This window comes from Zalophus californianus, chromosome 10, assembly GCF_009762305.2.
Source record: "Zalophus californianus isolate mZalCal1 chromosome 10, mZalCal1.pri.v2, whole genome shotgun sequence".
Lineage (NCBI taxonomy): Eukaryota > Metazoa > Chordata > Mammalia > Carnivora > Otariidae > Zalophus > Zalophus californianus.
This window is the reverse complement of record NC_045604.1, coordinates 41,412,768-41,432,433: the sequence shown is the minus strand read 5'-3', so window position 1 is coordinate 41,432,433 and position 19,666 is coordinate 41,412,768. Positions and strand designations below refer to the sequence as shown.

At 38.2% G+C, this 19,666-nt stretch overlaps 1 protein-coding gene across 3 annotated transcripts in view; it reads left to right on the top strand.

The window, feature by feature from the left end:
• Positions 1 to 19,666, top strand: part of ACBD6 (acyl-CoA binding domain containing 6) — a 220,352-nt gene that overhangs the window by 21,670 nt on the left and 179,016 nt on the right. The window lies entirely within an intron of this gene.

The following is a 19,666-nucleotide window of genomic DNA, read 5'->3' as shown; positions in this document are numbered from 1 at the left end:
GCAGAAACCTTGCAAGCCAGAAGGGAGTGGCATGATACATTCAAAGTGCCGAATAGGAAAAATCTGCAGCTAAGGATACTCTATCCAGGAAGGCTATCATTCATAATAGAAGGAGAGATAAAGGGTTTCCCAGACAAAAACTAAAGGAGTTCATGGCCACTACATCAGCCCTGCAAGAAATATTAAAGGGGACTCAGAGGAAAGGAGAGACCAAAAGTGACAGTATGAAAGGAGGAAGCACAAAAGCAATAAAAATAAATGTTTCTATATAAAAGCAGTCAAGGAAATCACCAAAATATGACATCATATACCTAAAATGTGGGGAAGAGAGGACTAAAGAATGGGTTCAAACTTAAATGACCATCAACTTAATATATAGACTGTTATATACAGAAGATATTATATACAAACTTAGTGGAAACCACAAATCAAAACCACTAATAGATATGCAAAGAACAAAGAGAATGAAAGTCAAATATATCACTAAAGAAAACCAGCAAACCATGAAAGAGAAAGAGAAGAAAGAATCAGAGAAAAACTTCAGAAACAACCACAAAACAAGTAACAAAATGGCAATAAATACATATTTGTCGATAACTACTTTGAATGTAAAAGGACAAAATACCGTAATCAAAAGACATAGGTGACAGAGTGGATTAAAAACAACCCATCTATATGCTGCCTACAAGAGACTCATTTCAGACACTGCAGATTGAAAGTGAGGGGATGGAGAAACATTTTCCATTCAAATGGATATTAAAGCTGGAGTAACAATACTTACAACACACAAAATAAACTTTAAAACAAAGTCTGTAAAAAGAGAAAAAGAAGGACACCTTATAATAGTAAAGGAGACAATCCAACAAGAAGATACAACAATTATATGTGCACCCAACATGGGAGCACTCAAATGCATAAAACAGTTAATAACAAACATAAAAGAACTAATTGATAGTAATACAATGATAGTAGGGGACTTTAATACCCCACTTACATCAAAGGACAGATCATCCAAACAGGAAATCAGTAAGAAAACAGTGGCTTTGATTGATGCACTGAACCAGATGGATTTAACAGATATATTCAGAACATTCCATGCTAAATCAGCAGAGTACACATTCTTTTCAAGTGCATATAGAACATTCTCCAGAACAGATAACCTATTAGGCCACCAAACAAGTCTCAAAAAATTCAAAAAGATTGAAGTCATATCATGCATCTTTTCTGACCACAATGCTATGAAATTAGAAATCAACCACAAGAAAAAACTAGAAAGACCATAAATACATGGAAGTTAAATAACATGTTCCTAAACAGTGGATCAATCAAGAAATCAAAGGAAAAATAAAAAAGTACTAGGAAACAAATGAAAATGAAAACACAACAATCCAAAACTTTTGGGATGCACCAAAGTAGGTCCAAGAGGGAAATTTATAGCAATACAGGCCTATCTCAAGAAGCAAGATAAAGCTCAAATAAATAGCCTAATTTTACACCAAAAGGAGTTAGAAAAAGCAACAAAGCCCAAAATACTGAAGGAAGCCCTTCTACTGAAGGAAGGAAATAATAAAGATTAGAGCAGAAATAAGTGATATAGGAACTAAACAGACAAATGAAACCAGGAGCTGGTTCTTTGAAAAGATAAAACTCATAAACCTCTAGCCAGACTCATCAAAAAACAAAGAAATATATAAAATTACAAATGGAAGGGGAGAAACAACAACCCACACCACAGAAATACAGTTGTAGGAGAATATTATGAAAAACTATATGCCAACAAATTGGACAACTTGGAATGGATAAATTCCTAGAAACATAACCTACCAAAACTGAAGCAGGAAGAAATGGAAAATTTGAGTAGATCGATTACCAGCAAGGAGATTGAATCAGTATGCAAAAAAAAAACTCCCAATGAACAGGTCAGGACCAGATGACTTCATGGGCAAATTCTATCAAACATTTATTTATTTATTTAAATATTTTATTTATTTGAGAGAATGCACGCACATGAGTGGAATGAGAGGGGCAGAGGGAGAAGCAGGCTCCCCTCTGAGCAGGGAACCCAACATGGGGCTTGATTCCAGAAGCCTGGGATCATGATCTGAGCTGAAGGCAGACACTTAATTGACTGAGCCACCCAGGTGCCCCTCTATCAAACATTTAAAGAGGGATTACTACCTATTTTTCTCAAACTGTTCAAAAGAATAGAAGAAGGAAGTTCCAAATTCTGTGAGTTTACCAAAACTGATAAAGACACCACAAAAAAAGAATTACAAGCCAGTATTTTTGATGAATATAGATGCAAAAATCCTCAAGAAAATACTAGCAAAAAAGAGAATCCAACAATACATTTAAATCATTCACCATGATCAAGTGGGATTTTTTTCCAGTATGCAAGGGTGGTTCCATATTTGCACATCAGTCAACATGATACATCACATCAGTAAGAGAAAGGGTAAAAACCCTGTGATCATTTCGGGAGACACAGAAAAAGCATTTGACAAAGTACATGATAAAAGCCCTCAACAAAGGTTTAGAGGGAATATACTTCAACATTATTAAGGCTGTATTTAAAAAACCCACAGTGAATATCCTACATAATGGGGAAAAACAGAGCTTTTCTTCTAAGAGCAGAAACAAGACAAGGATGTCTACTCTCACCACTTTTATTCAACATAGTACTGAAAGTCCTAGCCATAGCAATTAGGCAACAGAAAGAAATAAAAGGCATCCAAATTGGTAAGGAAGAAGCAAAACTTACATTATTTGCAGATCACATGATACTCTATATCGAAAACCCTAAAGACTCCACAAAAAAACTTGAACTGAGAACTAAAAGGTTAAATCAGTAAAGTCACAGGATACAAAAATCGATGTGCAAAAACCTGTTGCATTTCTGTACACTAATAACAAGTATCAGAAAGAGAAATTAGGAAAACAGTCTCATTTACAATTGCCCCCAAAATAAGATACCTAGGAATAAACCTAACCAAAGAGGTGAAAGACCTGTACTCTGAAAACTATAAAACACTGGTGAAAGAAATTGAAGACACTAGGAAATGTATAGACATTCCATGCTAATGGATTGGAAGAACAAATATTGTTAAAATGTCTATACTACCCAAAGCAATCTATACATTTAATGCAGTCCCCATCAAAATACCAACAGCATTTTTTGCAGAACTAGAACCAAAAAATCCTACAATTTATGTGGAACCACAAAAGACCCCAAATTGCCAAAGCAGTTTTGAAAATGAAAGGCAAAGCTGGAGGTATTACAATTCCAGATTTCAAGTTACATTACAAAGCTATAGTAATCAAAACAGTATGGTACCAGCATAAAAATAGACACATCAATGGGAACAGAATAAAACCCCCAGAAATCCACAATTATATGATCAATTAATCTTTGACAAAGCAGGGAAGAATATCCAATGGGAAAAAGACAGTTACTTCAATAAATTGGGAAAACTGGACAGCTACATGCAAAAGAATGAAACTGAATCATTTTCTTGCACCATACCCAAAAATAAATTCAGAATGGATTAAAGACCTAAATGTGAGACTTGAAACCATAAAAATACTACAAGAGAACATAAGCAGTAATTTCTCTGACATTGAGAGCAGCAGCATTTTTTTAGATAGGTCTCCTGAGGAAAAGGAAATAAAAGCAAAAATAAACTATTGGGATTATATCAAAATAAAAAGCTTCTATAGAGCGAAGGACAATCAACAAAACTAAAAAGCTACAGAATGAGAGAAGATATTTGCAAATGACATCCTGTAAATTGTTAGTATCTAAAACATATGAAGAACTTATACAACTCAACACCCAAAAAAACAATCCAATTAAAAAATGGGCAGAAGAAATGAACAGGCATTTTCTCCAAAGAAGACATCGAGATGTCCAGACACATGAAAAGATTCTCAACATCACTCATCATCAGGGAAGTGCAAATCAAAACTACCGTACCTCATGTGTCAGAATGGCTAAAATAAAAAACACAAGGAACAACAAGTATTAACAAGAATGTGGAGAAAAAGGAACCCTCTTGTACTCTTGGTGGGAATTCAAACTTTGTAGCCATTGTGGAAATGGTATGGAGCTTCCTCAAAAAATTAATAATAGAACTACCCTCTAATCCAGTAATTACACTACTGGGTATTTACCCAAAAAATACAAAAACAGTGATTCAGAAGGATACATGCACCCCTATATTTATAGCAACATTATTTATAATAGCCAAGATATGGAAGCAGCCCAAGTGTCCATCAATGGATGAAAAGATGAAGAAGATATGTATACACAACAGAATATTATTCAACCATACAAAGAATGAAATCTCGCCATTTGCAATGACATGAATGGAGCTATAGAGTATAATGCTAGTGAAATAAGTCAGAGAAAGACAAATACAAAGACAAATGATTTCACTTGTGGAATTTGAGAAACAAGATAAATGAGCAAAGGAATAAAAAAGTGAGAGACAAACCAAGACAAACTATAAACTGATGGTTATCAAAGGAGGGAGGATGGAGGGATGGGTGAAATAGATGATGGGGATTAAGGAGTGCACTTGTCATAGTGAGCACTGGGTGATGTATGGAATCACTGAATCACTGTATTGTACACCTGAAACTAATATAATACTGTATGTTAACTACACTGAAATTTTTTTAGAAATATAAAAATTTTTTTTTAAGATTGTATTTATTTGACAGAGAGAGACACAGCAAGAGAGGGAACACAAGCAGGGGGAATGGGAGAGGGAGAAGCAGGCTTCCCGCAGAGTGGGGAGCCCGATGTGGGGCTCAATCCCAGGACTCCGGGATCATGACTTGAGCCGAAGGCAGACGCTTAATGACTGAGCCACCCAGGTGCCCCCCAAAATGTAAAATGTGTTAATTTGATTTGATACACTTGCATTTTGAAAATGATTACCACCATAGCTAACACCTTCATCACATCACATAATTACTATTTCTTTTTGTGGTGAAAATAGTAAGATCTACTCTCTTAGCAACCTTCAAGTATATAATGTGATATTATTATCTTTTCTTATTAGAGAGAGAAGGGCAGAGGGAGAGAGAGAGAGAGAATCTCAAGTAGGCTCCACGGCCCAGTGCAGAGGCTGACAAGGGGCTTGATCCCACAATCCTGAGATCATGACCTGAGCTGAAATGAAAAGTTGGACACTTAACTGACTTGAGTTACTCAGGCACCCCAGTATGATATTAACTATAATCACCATGCTGTACATTAGATCCCCAAAACTTACTTGTCTTTTAACTGAAGGTTTGTACCCTTTGACCAACATTTTCCCATCCGCCCCTCAACCCCCAAGTTCCTAGGAAACCCCATTCTACTCTGCTTCTGTGAGTTTGGCTTTCTTTGATTTCACATATAAGTGATATTTGTCTTCTTTCCCTGACTTTTTTTACTTAGCATAATGCTCTCAAGGTCCATTCATGTTGTTGCAAGTGGCAGGATTTCCTTTCTCATCACTGAATAATATTCCATTGTGTACGTATATCACATCTTTTTTTATCTATTCATCTATTGACAGACACTTAGGTTGTTTCCGTATCTTGGCTGTTGTGAATAATTCTTCCATGAACATGGGAATGCAGATATCTCTTCAAGATTCTGTTTTCATTTTTTTTTAAGATTTTATTTTTTTATTTATTTGACAGAGAGATAGAGCAGGAACATAACCAGGGGGAGTGGGAGAGGGAGAAGCAGGCTTCCTGCCAAGCAGGGAGCCTGATGTGGTGCTTGATCCCAGGACCCTGAGATCATGACCTGAGCCAAAGGCAAAGGCTTAGTGGCTGAGCCACCCAGACGCCCCCTGTTTTCATTTTCTTTGGATGTAAAACTAGATGTGGGATCGCTGGATCATATGGGAGTTCTGTTTTTAGTTTTTGAGGAACCTTTAAACTGTTTTCCACAGTGACCAGTTTACATTCCCACCAACAGTGCACAAGGGTTCCCTTTTTTCTACATTCTTGCCAATGCTTGCCATCTGTCTTTTAGATAACTATTCTAACAGGTGTGAGAGGATACCTCATTATGGTTGTGATTTACATTTCCCTGATGATTAGTGATGTCAAGAACCTTTTTGTATACTTGTTGGCTATTTGTAAGTCTTCTCTGGAAAAATGTTTAGTTTTGCTGCCCATTTTTAAATTGGCTTGTTTGGGGGTTTTGTTATTGAGTTGTGTGAATTCTGTATATATTTTAGATAATCAACCCTTTGTCAGAAATATGATCTGCAAATAATTCCTGTCCTGTAGGTTGTCTTTTCATTTTGAGCTGTTTTTGCTGTGTGTAAACTTTTTAATGTAGTTCTACATTAATTTTTGCTTTTGTTGCTTGTGCTTTTGGTGTCAGATCCAAAAAAATCATGGCCAGGACCAATGTCAAGGAGCTTTTATCCTATGGTTTCTTCTAGGAGTTCTGCAGTTTACTTTTTTTTTTTTTTTAAGATTTTATCTATTTATTTGCCAGAGAGAGAGAGAGTGTGTGCGCGCATGTGCACAAGCAGGGGGAGCGGTAGGTAGAGGGAGAAGCAGGCTCCCCTCTGAGCAGGGAGCCTGATGCGGAACTCAATCCCAAGACTCTGGGATCATGACCTGCGCTGAAGGCAGACGCTTAACCGACTGAGCCAGCCAGGTATCCCAAGAGTTTTACAGTTTCAAGTCTTATGCTTAAATCCTTACTCCTTTTCAAGTTAATTTTTGTTACTAGTGTAAGTTAAGATAGAGGTCCAATTTCATTCTTTTGCATGTGGTTATCCAGTTTCCTCAGCACCATTTATTGAAGAGACTATTCTTTCTCCATTGACGGCTTTCTTGTTAAATGTTAGTTGACCATCTAGCTCATTGTAACTTGATTATATCTGCAAAAACCGTATTTCCAAGTAAGGTCTCATTCTTAGGGACCTGGGGTTAGGACTTGGACTGTCTTTTGGGGGGACACAATTTAATCCACTACACAGGCTCATCTTTTTTTTTTTTTTAAAGTAAGCTGTATGTCCAAATGGGGCTCAAACTCCAGACCCTGCGATCAAGAGTCATATGCTTGGGGTGCCCGGGTGGCTCAGTCAGTTAGGCATCTGCTTTTGGCTCGGGGTCCTGGGATCGAGCCCCTCATCAGGCTCCCTGCTCAGCGGGGAGTCTGCTTCTCCCTCTTCCTCTGCTCCTCCCTGGCTCATGCTCACTCTCTCTCTCTCTCTCTCTCTCTCTCATAAATAAATAAAATCTTAAAAAAAACAAACAAACTGCAAGGAGGACTGAATGGGCATATGGCAATGGGGGGGTGCAGAGAAACAGGAAGAAGTAGAGTGGGGCACATGGGATAGCCTATTATAATGGTTATGGGTTTTACTCTGAATAAGGGGAATAGACTCATTGATTAAAACTTATTAAAAAATTAGGTATTTTTCCTGTATTGTCCAGAAAATAATGTATATATATTTTTGTTTAAATTCAATTAGGCAACATTTACTACATCGTTGGTTTCAGATGTAGTGTTCAACAGTTTATCAGTTCCATATAATACCCAGTGCTCATCACATCATATGCCCTCCTTAATGCCCATCATCCAATTATCCCATCCCCCCACCTCCCAAAATAATATATATTTTTAAAGATTTGTTTATTTATTTTATTTTATTTTTTAAAAGATTTTATTTATTTGACAGAGAGAGACAGAGAGAGAGGGAACACAAGCAGGGGGAGTGGGAGAGGGAGAAGCAGGCTTCCCGCTGAGCAGGGAGCCTGATGTGGGACTGGATCCCAGGACCCTGGGATCATGACCTGAGCTAAAGGCAGATGTTTAACGACTGAGCCACCCAGGAGCCCCTGTTTATTTTAGAGAGAGAGCGCACACACATGAGTGGTGGAGGGGAGAGGGAGAGAGAGAGAATCTCAAGCAAACTACCCGTTGAGTGTGGAGCCCCACTGGGACTGAATCCGAGGACCCTGAGGTCGTGACCTGAGTCTAAATCAGAAGCTGGGCGCTTAACCAACTGAGCCACCAAGGCTCAATATTTGAATGAAAGTAATATAGGCATATGGAAATAAAAATTCAAATGGTATGGAAGACTCTAAAATGAAACTCTATACAAAGTTCTTTGCCCACATGTCATATACTCGTTCAGTTATATTTCCCAGCAGTATCTATCCACTTGTGACTGTGTAATTATGTATGACTACCTTCATAACACTAAATCCTAAATTCTTTCTTTTAAAAAAGTGGTCTTCGTAAATTGAACATTAATTTGTCTGACATACAGATGAAGGTTAGTCTGGATAGTTCCTGCAGTTCTATTTCTGTTTGCCCTCTACCTCCACGTCTACTTTAGCAAAACCTCTTGTGGCCACCAGAGGGAGCAAAGTTCATTATAAATAAGATGGCGATTTTACTCTTAGAAATTTCTAAGGCTTTCAGTATGTTTCAGTGGTAATGTTAATACCTTGGTTCTTCCTGACCATCTAGTCTCTTGCCTTTTTTTTTTTTTTGAATCCTTAGATTTTTGAAACTTTTATGTTTACTTGGGATCTTAATAATAACCGTATTTCTCTTCACTTTACTAGTCTGATGACTTTTGGATTAGCATCTGTTATATTTGTGTATTGTCCAAGAGGATAAATTGCATAGGTGGGAGAACTGACACTCTCTTTTGTTTTGATAGGCAAATAAGTGGTTATCTAGCTGTCCAGTAATCATCTAGCCTTTTGTAAAACTTGCTTCTATTCATCTGTGGTTTTTATAGCATTGTCCTACTTCTCAAGTCATTGAAGGTTAGAGTACATAAATTCATATGTGTAAGTATACTTACCTGTAAGGGTACTCTTAACTTTTGAAATTTATATTTAAAAAAATTACTGAGCAGATATGTTTATTTTGCCAAAAACTTATCTTCTTTCATCTTGTTTCAGATTTAATTTTTGTTGACTGTCAGTTACTGGTATTGAATTGGATTTCCTTTCTTTAGCGGCCTTATGCTAGATAATCATGCTTTAAGCTACAGTTTCTCATATATTAAAACTCTCATCTTAGAACCTCATCTAACCTTTATACTTGATAATAGTACATCAAAGCCTGGGACTGTATTGGGTTCATCTTTGTATCCTGGCCATACTGCGTACAGGGTGATGCCACAGAAGGAACCTAGTAAATAGTTTTTAGATTATTTTAATCTCCTTCTCAAATAACACTAATCTCTTTACATTTGTCTTTTAGGATATATTTCTAACCCTTTTCTGGCTCATCTCTCATTTCTTCAATACTCAGTATTGGGGGATTGCTTTATTTATTTATTTATTTTTATTTTTTAAAAGATTTTATTTGAGAGAGAGGGAGAGAGTGCACACGAGTTGGGGGAGAGGGAGAAGCAGGCTCCCCACTGAGCAGGGAGCCCAACACTGGGCTTGATCCCAGGACCCTGAGATCATGACCTGAGTGAAGGCAGACACTTAACCCACTGAGCCACCCAGGTGGCCTGGGGGATTACTTTATTCAATTCAGCAGCATTTATAGAGCATCAGATATGCATATTGTTATTTTAACTCCTGAAAAAAAAAACTACATGGAAATAAATAGAAAACTCAGAGTTTATGGTTAAGGACTAATAATGTTCCTGAAGAGATTAAAATATGCACACACAGGGAAAGTGAATGTTTTTAAAGATTTTATTCATTTATTTGAGAGCACATGAGCATGGGGAGGAGCAGAGGGAGAGGGAGAAGCAGACTCCCCACTGAGTAGGGAGCCTGACTCGGGCCTGGGATTGTGATCTGAGTTGAAGGCATACACCTAACCAACTGAGCCACCCTGGTACCCCAGGGAACGTGAATTTTGAATTAAGGCGTGAATGTGGTAAAGGCCACTTTTGAGTTGATAGGAATATCATAAAGCACAAAATCTGCATGATTAAATATTGTTTTGCCCAAGGATTCAGCTTATGTTGATGTTTCTCCCTACTGTTCTTGCAGTTTTTAACTATAACCTATGTTGATTATAAATTTATTTTTTAGCCCTAATCTTTTCTGTGATCCTGATTAGAGCTTTTTAGACACAGGTCATAAAAAAGAAAAAAGAAAAACGCCTACAGAGACAATGCCATTAACATAGAAGAATGAAGTGGGTTGGGATTTATACATAGTTGTGGATTGTGGTTTACAGAGGTGTGCAGGCCTTATTTAAACAGGGGAATTGGACCTTAGCTCCATCCAGTTTTTGCTGTGAGTGCCAGATAGGGTATGAAATCTAGGTTTTTATGTGACATCTCTTGATTTTTAAATAAGGCTTAAAAAAAAGTAAGCACAATGTGAACCAAATCAAACAGATCTACAGGCCACATTTCCACTTGAGGGGCTCTACCTTTCTTACTTTATTTTAATTTCACATGTTGAAATTCTTGCTGAGCATTTCTACTTTTGTGTTGCAGTAGGGCTTCAAACTCATTGACTCCAAGGTAGAACTCATTAACTAGCCCCTCACCTGCCTTCAACTGTTTTCTTCAGTTTTATTCCCTATCTTACTTAATTAATGGTATTGCCATATACCTAGTTAATTCATGTGAAAAACCTAGGAGTAACCCTGCATCTTTCCTTACTACTTCTTAGTGGCCCATTATCAAGTCTCGCTAATTTTACCTTCTGAGTAGTTCTAAATAATTCACATCTAGCGTTCTCTTTCTTAGTTTATGCTCATCCTTTAAGACTAAGTTCAATGTATTTTCACCTCTAGGAATCTTTTCCTCATTCCTTGAACCTTACTGAGATAAGCAAAGTCCCTGTTCTTTGTGGCCCACACTTTCATTGTACTTAGCTCTTTGCATTTAAATTTTCTTTCTCTTATATGGTACTGTAAATTTACCCAAAATTAAGATTATATTTTACTTATATTTATATTCCCTGTACCAGGACAGTATCTGAAACAGAAGAGGATCAGCAGATGTTGAGCTGAGATGATCTGGCAGTTGTGTCCCTTGTGGTGCCAGGGAAGGGTTATTTTTGCTTCATAAAGCTTTCCTGGTTATAATGTGCCAAGTCAATAGGAAATCGAGTTAAGGCCTTGTATACATTGAATTCTGAATGCAGTGTCTTTATTGCTCTTTTGTACAGCTTATGTCCATATTTTCTCAGATATGTTATATATGGATTAATTGGGTTAGATCTTTTTTTTTATAAGTAAGTAAGTCAAAATATATTTTAATATATTATTTTACAATGACTAAATTCTTTTTTTCTTTATGTTTTTTATTTTAATTTTTCTATTGTTATGTTAATCACCATATATTACATCATTAGTTTTTGATGCAGTGTTCCATGATTCATTGTTTGTTCATAACACCCAGTGCTCCATGCAGAACGTGCCCTCCTCAATACCCATCACCAGGCTAACCCATCCCTCTACCCTCCTCCCCTCTAGAACCCTCAGTTTGTTTTTCAGAGTCCATCATCTCTCATGGTTCGTCTCCCCCTCTGACTTACTCCCCTTCATTCTTCCTCTCCTGCTATCTTCTTCTTTTTCTTTTTTCTTAAAATATGTTGCGTTATTTGTTTCAGAAGTACAGATCTGTGATTCAGCAGTCTTGCACAATTCACAGTGCTCACCGTAGCACATACCCTCTCCAATGTCTATCACCCAGCCACCCCATCCCTCCCACCCCCAACCACTCCAGTAACACTCAGTTTGTTTCCTGAGATTAAGAATTCCTCATATCAGTGAGGTCATATGATACATGTCTTTCTCTGATTGACTTATTTCACTAAGCATAACACCCTCCAGTTCCATCCACGTCGTTGCAAATGGCAAGATCTCATTCCTTTTGATGGCTGCATAATATTCCATTGTGTATATAGACCACATCTTCTTTATCCATTCATCTGTCGATGGACATCTTGGCTCTTTCCACAGTTTGGTTACTGTGGACATTGCTGCTATAAACATTGGGGTGCACGTACCCCTTCGGATCCCTACATTTGTATCTTTGTGGTAAATACCCAGTAGTGCAGTTGCTGGATCGAATGGTAGCTCTAATTTCAACTGTTTGAGGAACCTCCATACTGTTTTCCAGAGGGGTTGCACCAGCTTGCATTCCCACCAACAGTGTAGGAGGGTTCCCGTTTCTCCATATCCCCGCCAACATCTGTCGTTCCCTGACTTGTTAATTTTAGCCATTCTGACTGGTGTGAGGTGGTATCTCATTGAGGTTTTGATTTGGATTTCCCTGATGCCGAGCGATGTTGAGCACTTTTTCATGTGCCTGTTGGCCATTAGGATGTCTTCTTTGGAAAAATGTCTGTTCATGTCTTCTGCCCATTTCTTGATTGGATTATTTGTTCTTTGGGTGTTGAGTTTGATAAGTTCTTTATAGATTTTGGATACTAGCCCTTTATCTGATATGTCATTTGCAAATATCTTCTCCCATTCTGTCGGTTGTCTTTTGGTTTTGTGGACTGTTTCTTTTGCTGTGCAAAAGCTTTTTATCTTGATGAAATCCCAATAGTTCATTTTTGCCCTGGCTTCCCGTGCCTTTGGTGATGTTTCTAGGAAGAAGTTGCTGCGGCTGAGGTCGAAGAGGTTGCTGCCTGTGTTCTCCTTTAGGATTTTGATGGACTCCTGTCTCACGTTTAGGTCTTTCAACCATTTGGAGTCTATTTTTGTGTGTGGTGTAAGGAAATGGTCCAGTTTCATTCTTCTGCATGTGGCTGCCCAATTTTCCCCACACCATTTGTTGAAGAGACTGTCTTTTTTCCATTGGACATTCTTTCCTGCTTTGTCAAAGATAAGTTGACCATAGAGTTGAGGGTCCATTTCTGGGCTCTCAATTCTGTTCCATTGATCTATGTGTCTGTTTTTGTGCCAGTACCATACTGTCTTGATGATGACAGCTTTGTAATAGAGCTGGAAGTCCGGAATTGTGATGCCGCCGGCTTTGCTTTTCTTTTTCAAGATTCCTCTGGCTATTCGGGGTCTCTTCTGGTTCCATACAAATTTTAGGATTATTTGTTCCATTTCTTTGAAAAAAGTGGATGGTATTTTGATGGGGATTGCATTGAATGTGTAGATTGCTCTAGGTAGCATTGACATCTTCACAATGTTGGTTCTCCCAATCCATGAGCATGGAACGTTTTTCCATTTCTTTGTGTCTTCTTCAGTTTCTTTCATGAGTATTTTATAGTTTTCTGAGTACAGATCCTTTGCCTCTTTGGTTAAATTTATTCCTAGATATCTAATGGTTTTGGGTGCAATTGTAAATGGGATCGACACCTTGATTTGTCGCTCTTCTGTCTTGTTGGTGTAGAGGAATGCCACTGATTTCTGTGCATTGATTTTATATCCTGCCACTTTACTGAATTTCTGTATGAGTTCTAGCAGTTTTGGGGTGGAGTCTTTTGGGTTTTCCACATACAGTATCATATCATCTCCAAAGAGTGAGGGTTTGACTTCCTCTTTGCCGATTTGGATGCCTTTGATTTCTTTTTGTTGTCTGATTGCTGTGGCTAGGACTTCTAATACTATGTTGAATAGCAGTGGTGAGAGTGGACATCCCTGCCGCGTTCCTGACCTTAGGGGAAAAGCTCTCAGCCTTTCCCCATTGAGAAGGATATTCGCTGTAGGTTTTTCATAGATGGCTTTTATGATATTGAGGTATGTACCCTCTAACCCTTTACTCTGAAGAGTTTTGATCAAGAAAGGATGCTGTACTTTGTCAAATGCTTTTTCTGCATCTATTGAGAGGATCATATAATTCTTGTTCTTTCTTTTGTTAATGTATTGTATCACGTTGATTGATTTGCGGATGTTGAACCAACCGTGCAGCCCAGGGATAAATCCCACTTGGTCGTGGTGAATAATCCTTTTAATGTACTGTTGGATCCTATTGGCTAGTATTTTGGTGAGAATTTTTTCATCCATGTTCATCAAGGATATTGGTCTGTAATTCTCCTTTTGATGGGGGTCTTTGTCTGGTTTTGGGATCAAGGTAATGCTGGCCTCATAAAATGAGTTCGGAAGTTTTCCTTCCATTTCTATTTTTTGGAACAGTTTCAGGAGAATAGGTATTAATTCTTCTTTAAATGTCTGATAGAATTCCCCTGGGAAGCCATCTGGCCCTGGGCTTTTGTTTCTGGGAGATTTTTGGTGACTGCTTCAATTTCCTTAGTGGTTATAGGTCTGTTCAGGTTTTCTATTTCTTCCTGGTTCAATTTTGGTAGTTGATACATCTCTAGGAATGCACCCATTTCTTCCAGGTTATCTAATTTGCTGCCATAGAGTTGCTCATAATACGTTCTTATAATTGTTTGTATTTCTTTGGTGTTGCTTGTGATCTCTCCTCTTTCATTCATGATTTTGTTGATTTGGGTCATTTCTCTTTTCTTTTTGATCAGTCTGGGCAGGGGTTTATCAATCTTGTTAATTCTTTCAAAGAACCAGCTCCTAGTTTCGTTGATCTGTTCTACTGTTCTTTTGGTTTCTAGTTCATTGATTTCTGCTCTGATCTTTATTATTTCTCCTCTCCTGCTGGGTTTAGGCTTTATTTGCTGTTCTTTCTCCAGCTCCTTTAGGTATAGGGTTAGGTTGTGTATTTGAGACCTTTCTTGTTTCTTGAGAAAGGCTTGTATTTCTATATACTTTCCTCTTAGGACTGCCTTTGCTCTATCCCAAAGATTTTGAACAGTTGTGTTTTCATTTTCATTGGTTTCCATGAATTTTTTTAATTCTTCTTTAATTTCCTGGTTGACCCATTCATTCTTTAGTAGGATGCTCTTTAGCCTCCATGTATTTGAGTTCTTTCCGACTTTCCTCTTGTGATTGAGTTCTAGTTTCAAAGCATTGTGGTCTGAACATATGCAGGGAATGATCCCAATCTTTTGGTACCCGGTTGAGACCTGATTTGTGACCTAGGATGTGATCAATTCTGGAGAATGTTCCATGGGCACTAGAGAAGAATGTGTATTCCGTTGCTTTGGGATGGAATGTTCTGAATATGTCTGTGAATTCCATTTGGTCCAGTGTGTCATTTAAAGTCTTTATTTCCTTGTTGATCTTTTGCTTAGATGATCTGTCCATTTCAGTGAGGGGGGTGTTAAAGTCCCCCACTATTACTGTATTGTTGTCGATGTGTTTCTTTGCTTTTGTTATTAATTGGCTTATATAATTGGCTGCTCCCATGTTCGGGGCATAGATATTTACAATTGTTAGATCTTCTTGTTGGATAGACCCTTTAAGTAGGATATATAGTGTCCTTCCTCATCTCTTATTACAGGCTTTGTTTTAAAATCTAGTTTGTCTGATATAAGGATTGCCACTGCAGCTTTCTTTTGGTGTCCATTAGCATGGTAAATGGTCTTCCACCACCTCACTTTCAATCTGGGGGTGTTTTTGGGTCTAAAATGAGTCTCTTGCAGACAGCATATGGATGGGTCTTGTTTTTTAATCCAATCTGATAGCCTGTGTCTTTTGATTGGGGCATTGAGCCCATTTACATTCAGGGTAACTATTGAAAGGTATGAATTTAGTGCCATTGTATTGCCTGTAAGGTGACTGTTAACTGTATGTTGTCTGTGTTCCTTTCCGATCTTTGCTGCTTTTAGGCTCTCTCTTTGCTTAGAGGACCCCTTTCAATATTTCTTGGAGGGCTGGTTTCGTGTTTGCAAATTCCTTTAGTTTTTGTTTGTTCTGGAAGCTTTTTATCTCTCCTTCTATTTTCAATGACAGCCTAGCTGGATATAGTATTCTTGGCTGCATATTTTTCTCGTTTAGTGCTCTGAAGATATCTTGCCAGTCCTTTCTGGCCTGCCAGGTCTCTGTGGATAGGTCTTTTGCCAATCTAATGTTTCTACCATTGTAGGTTACATATCTCTTCTCCCGAGCTGCTTTCAGGATTTTCTCTTTGTCTCTGAGACTCGTAAGTTTTACTGTTAGATGTCGGGGTGTTGACCTATTTTTATTGATTTTGAGAGGGGTTCTGTGTGCCTCCTGGATTTTGATGCCTGTTTCCTTCTTCACCTTAGGGAAGTTCTCTGCTATTATTTGCTCCAATATACCTTCTGCCCCTCTCTCTCTCTTCTTCTTCTTCTGGGATCCCAATTATTCTAATGTTGTTTCGTCTTATCGTATCACTTATCTCTCGAATTCTGCCCTCGTGATCCTGTAGTTGTTTCTCTCTCTTCTTCTCAGCCTCTTTATTTTCCATCATTTGGTCTTCTATATCACTGATTCTCTCTTCTGCCTCATTTATCCTAGCATTCAGTGCCCCCATTTTTGATTGCACCTCATCAATAGGCTTTTTGATTTCGACTTGGTAGATTTAGTTCTTTTATTTCTCCAGAAAGGTTTCTCTAATAACTTCCACGCTTTTTTTCAAGCCCAGCTAGTTCTTTAAAGTCATGATTCCTGAACTCTAGATCCGACATCGTACTAATGTCCATATTGAGTAGGTCCCTGGCTGACGGTATTACCTCTTGTTCTTTTTGCTGAGGTGATATTTTTCGTCTTGTCATTTTGTCCAGAGGAGAACAGATGAATGAGAGAACAAAATGCTAACAGGTTTACAACGTCCCCAGCAAATATACTGTATACAAATCAGAAAAGACCTGAAACCAGGGGAAAAGAAAGGGAAAGAAAGAAAAAAGAAAGAGAAAAAAAAAGATAAAAACAAAAACAGAACAATACAAAAAAAGCAGAATATGACCGCACACTAGATTTTGGGCGTATTTGGTCTGTTAGAAAAAAGTGCCTCCTAAAATTTTAAAGGAAGAAAGACATATATGTACAAAATAAGGGTTGATACAATGAAGGGATGGAAGATGACTGTAAAGATGAAAATTATAAAGATTTTATAAAAGGACTTGATAAGATAAGAAGTTGTTTGAAAAAAGAAGAAGATTTAAGAAAAAAAAAGGAAAAAGGGAGAGAATGTGATCAGGCAGGAGACTAGAACAAAGCCATACACTAGTGATTTAGGGTATATTTTGATCTGTTAGAAGAAACTGTATCTCAAATTTTAAAGAGAGAACAACTTATATATATATATGCCAAAAATAAGGGTAACTACTATGAAGGGATAAAATATGATTCTACAAATGAAAAATAAAAAGTTTTTTTTTAAAAAAAGGGATTGATGTTGGTTGAAAAAGGGGAAAAATAAAAATAAAATAAAAAACACAGTCAACAAAAATTAACTTTGATGAACTAATGAATCATGGTAAAAAAAAAGCCATGAATTCTATGTGCAGTATTCCGTAGCGCTGGAGTTCTCCGTTCCTCCTTGATCGGTAAACTTGGTCTTGGTTTGCTGGCTGTTCGTGCTGATCATCTGGGGGGGAGGGGCCTGTTGCTGTGGTTTCCAAATGTCTTTGCCGGAGGCTGAATTGCCCCGCCCTTGTTGGTCCGGGCTAAGGAAGCTGCTCCGGTTTGCTCTCAGGAGCTTTTGTTCCCTGCAAGCTCTCGGTACAGCTTTGGAGGACAAGGGCAAAAATGGTGGCCTCCCAATCTCCACCCGGAGGAGCTGAGAACTCGGGGCCCCGCTCCTCAGTGCGCCCCAGGGAAAAGCAGACACTCCCGTCTCCCTGGTCTCTGGCCGCACTCCGTGCTCATCCGGCCTGTGGACCCAGCGTTGCTATCTGTGGCACCCGACCCCGTGTGGAGTCTCCAAATTGGGTTAGATCTTAATTGGGTTAAGTACTGTATTCTTTATGCAGGAACATGAAAGAGTTAATGCTTAATTAACCGCACATGGAGTTTTGGGTGAGCCAGAGAGGAGGAGAAACCTGAAGAGTTTGAAATATATTTGAAATAGGCATTTATCTAGGATATGCCTGTTTTTTAAAAGAGCGTTATGTAGTGCAGGAGAATCTTGCTTCAAAAACAAGGCAGAGACGGACATCTGGGAGCTCAGCCAGTTAAGCGTCTGTCGGCCTTTGGCTCAGGTCATGATCCCAGGGCTCCTTGCTCAGCTGGGAGCCTGCTTCTTCTGCCTGCCACTCTCAGCTTGTGCATTCTTTTTTTTTTTTTTTAAGATTTTATTTATTTATTTGACACAGAGAGAGGGAACACAAGCAGGGGGTGTGGGAGAGGGAGAAGCAGGCTTCCCGCCGAGCAGGGAGCCCAATGCCGGGCTCCATTCCAGGACCCTGAGATCATGACCTGAGCTGAAGGCAGTCGCTTAACCAACTGAGCCACCCAGGTGCCCCTCCGCTTGTGCATTCTCTCTGCCTCTCTCTCCCTGACAAATAAATAAAATCTTAAAAAAAAGGCGGGGGGAACAGAGAAATCCAAAATTCCTTGGCTGACTATATTGTGATTTAGAGAAATTGAATTGTCTCTTAATTCAGTGGACTGTAGAGGGCAGTGTTTGACAGTTTAAAGTTTCAGTGATTTCCTGTGAAGGTAAATACACTGACATTGTGCTTATTTTGTGTTTTTCTCTTATAGAAACACATTACAGTAACTGTGGAGTTAGAAATTTAAAAAAATTTTAGCTGTATTTAATATATCAAAATGTAATGTTTTCATGAAAAGTAAAGATATAGTTTCAATAAAGAACATCTTATCTTTACATCCAAAAATGTAACCTTGGAATAAGAGATGAGAACTAAAAATGAGAAAAGATTTTGTTGTCCTGTTTAATTCATGAAAGAAAAATAAGCAATATAAATTTCATTTGGTAATCTAAATTTATTAGAAAATTAGTATGTTGTGTAACTAAACTTTTCTTTTATAGAAGAATTCTTAAGACTTTCCTCTTTGTGCACTTGAATAGGGTATATTTCTTTGTGAGTAAAGCAGTTACACATTTGAGTAGACTAATTCAATTATGATATTAAAGACTTAGAAGAAATAGTCTAGGAATAGTTCCATTTGGAGTGAGTTATTATTTCACATTTATTTTAATTAAAAAGCAACTTATGTGTATTAATTAGGAATTAGTAATTGAAACTGCACTTTATCTAGTTTCTAGATTATAAAGAGATTTTATTTATTTATTTGACAGAGAGAGACACAGCGAGAGCAGGAACACGAACAGGGGGAATGGGAGAGGGAGAAGCAGGCTTCGCGCCGAGCAGGGAGCCCGATGCGGGGCTCGATCCCAGGACCCTGGGATCATGACCTGAGCCGAAAGCAGATGCTTAATGACTGAGCCACCCAGGCGCCCCAAGAGATTAATTTTTCTACTGAAAAACCATTTGTTCTAAAAGAAGAACCCTATTATAACATGTTTTGTTATTAGGAACAGATATTGAATATATTTTGGGTCAGATTTATTAGTTTCCATATACAGGTAATTTCTGATACAGAAAAGCATGGTGTATTAGTAAAAACAAAATGATCTACCCTGGGGCGCCTGGGTGGTTCAGTTGTTAAGCGTCTGCCTTCCGCTCAGATCATGGTCCCAGGGTCCTGGAATTGAGCCCCGCTTCGGGCTCCCTGCTTGGGGGGAAGCCTGCTTCTCCCTCTCCCACTCCCCCTTCTGTGTTCCCGCTCTCGCTGTGTCTCTCTGTCAAATAAATAAATAAAAATCTTAAAAAAAAATTGGTCTACCCTCCTGACTTTATAAAGGGTTGCACAGTATGGAACTATAGAATTCTAAACGCTTGTGTGCGTGTGTGTATGTGTGTGTGGGTTTGCATTTTCCAGTTTAATCTA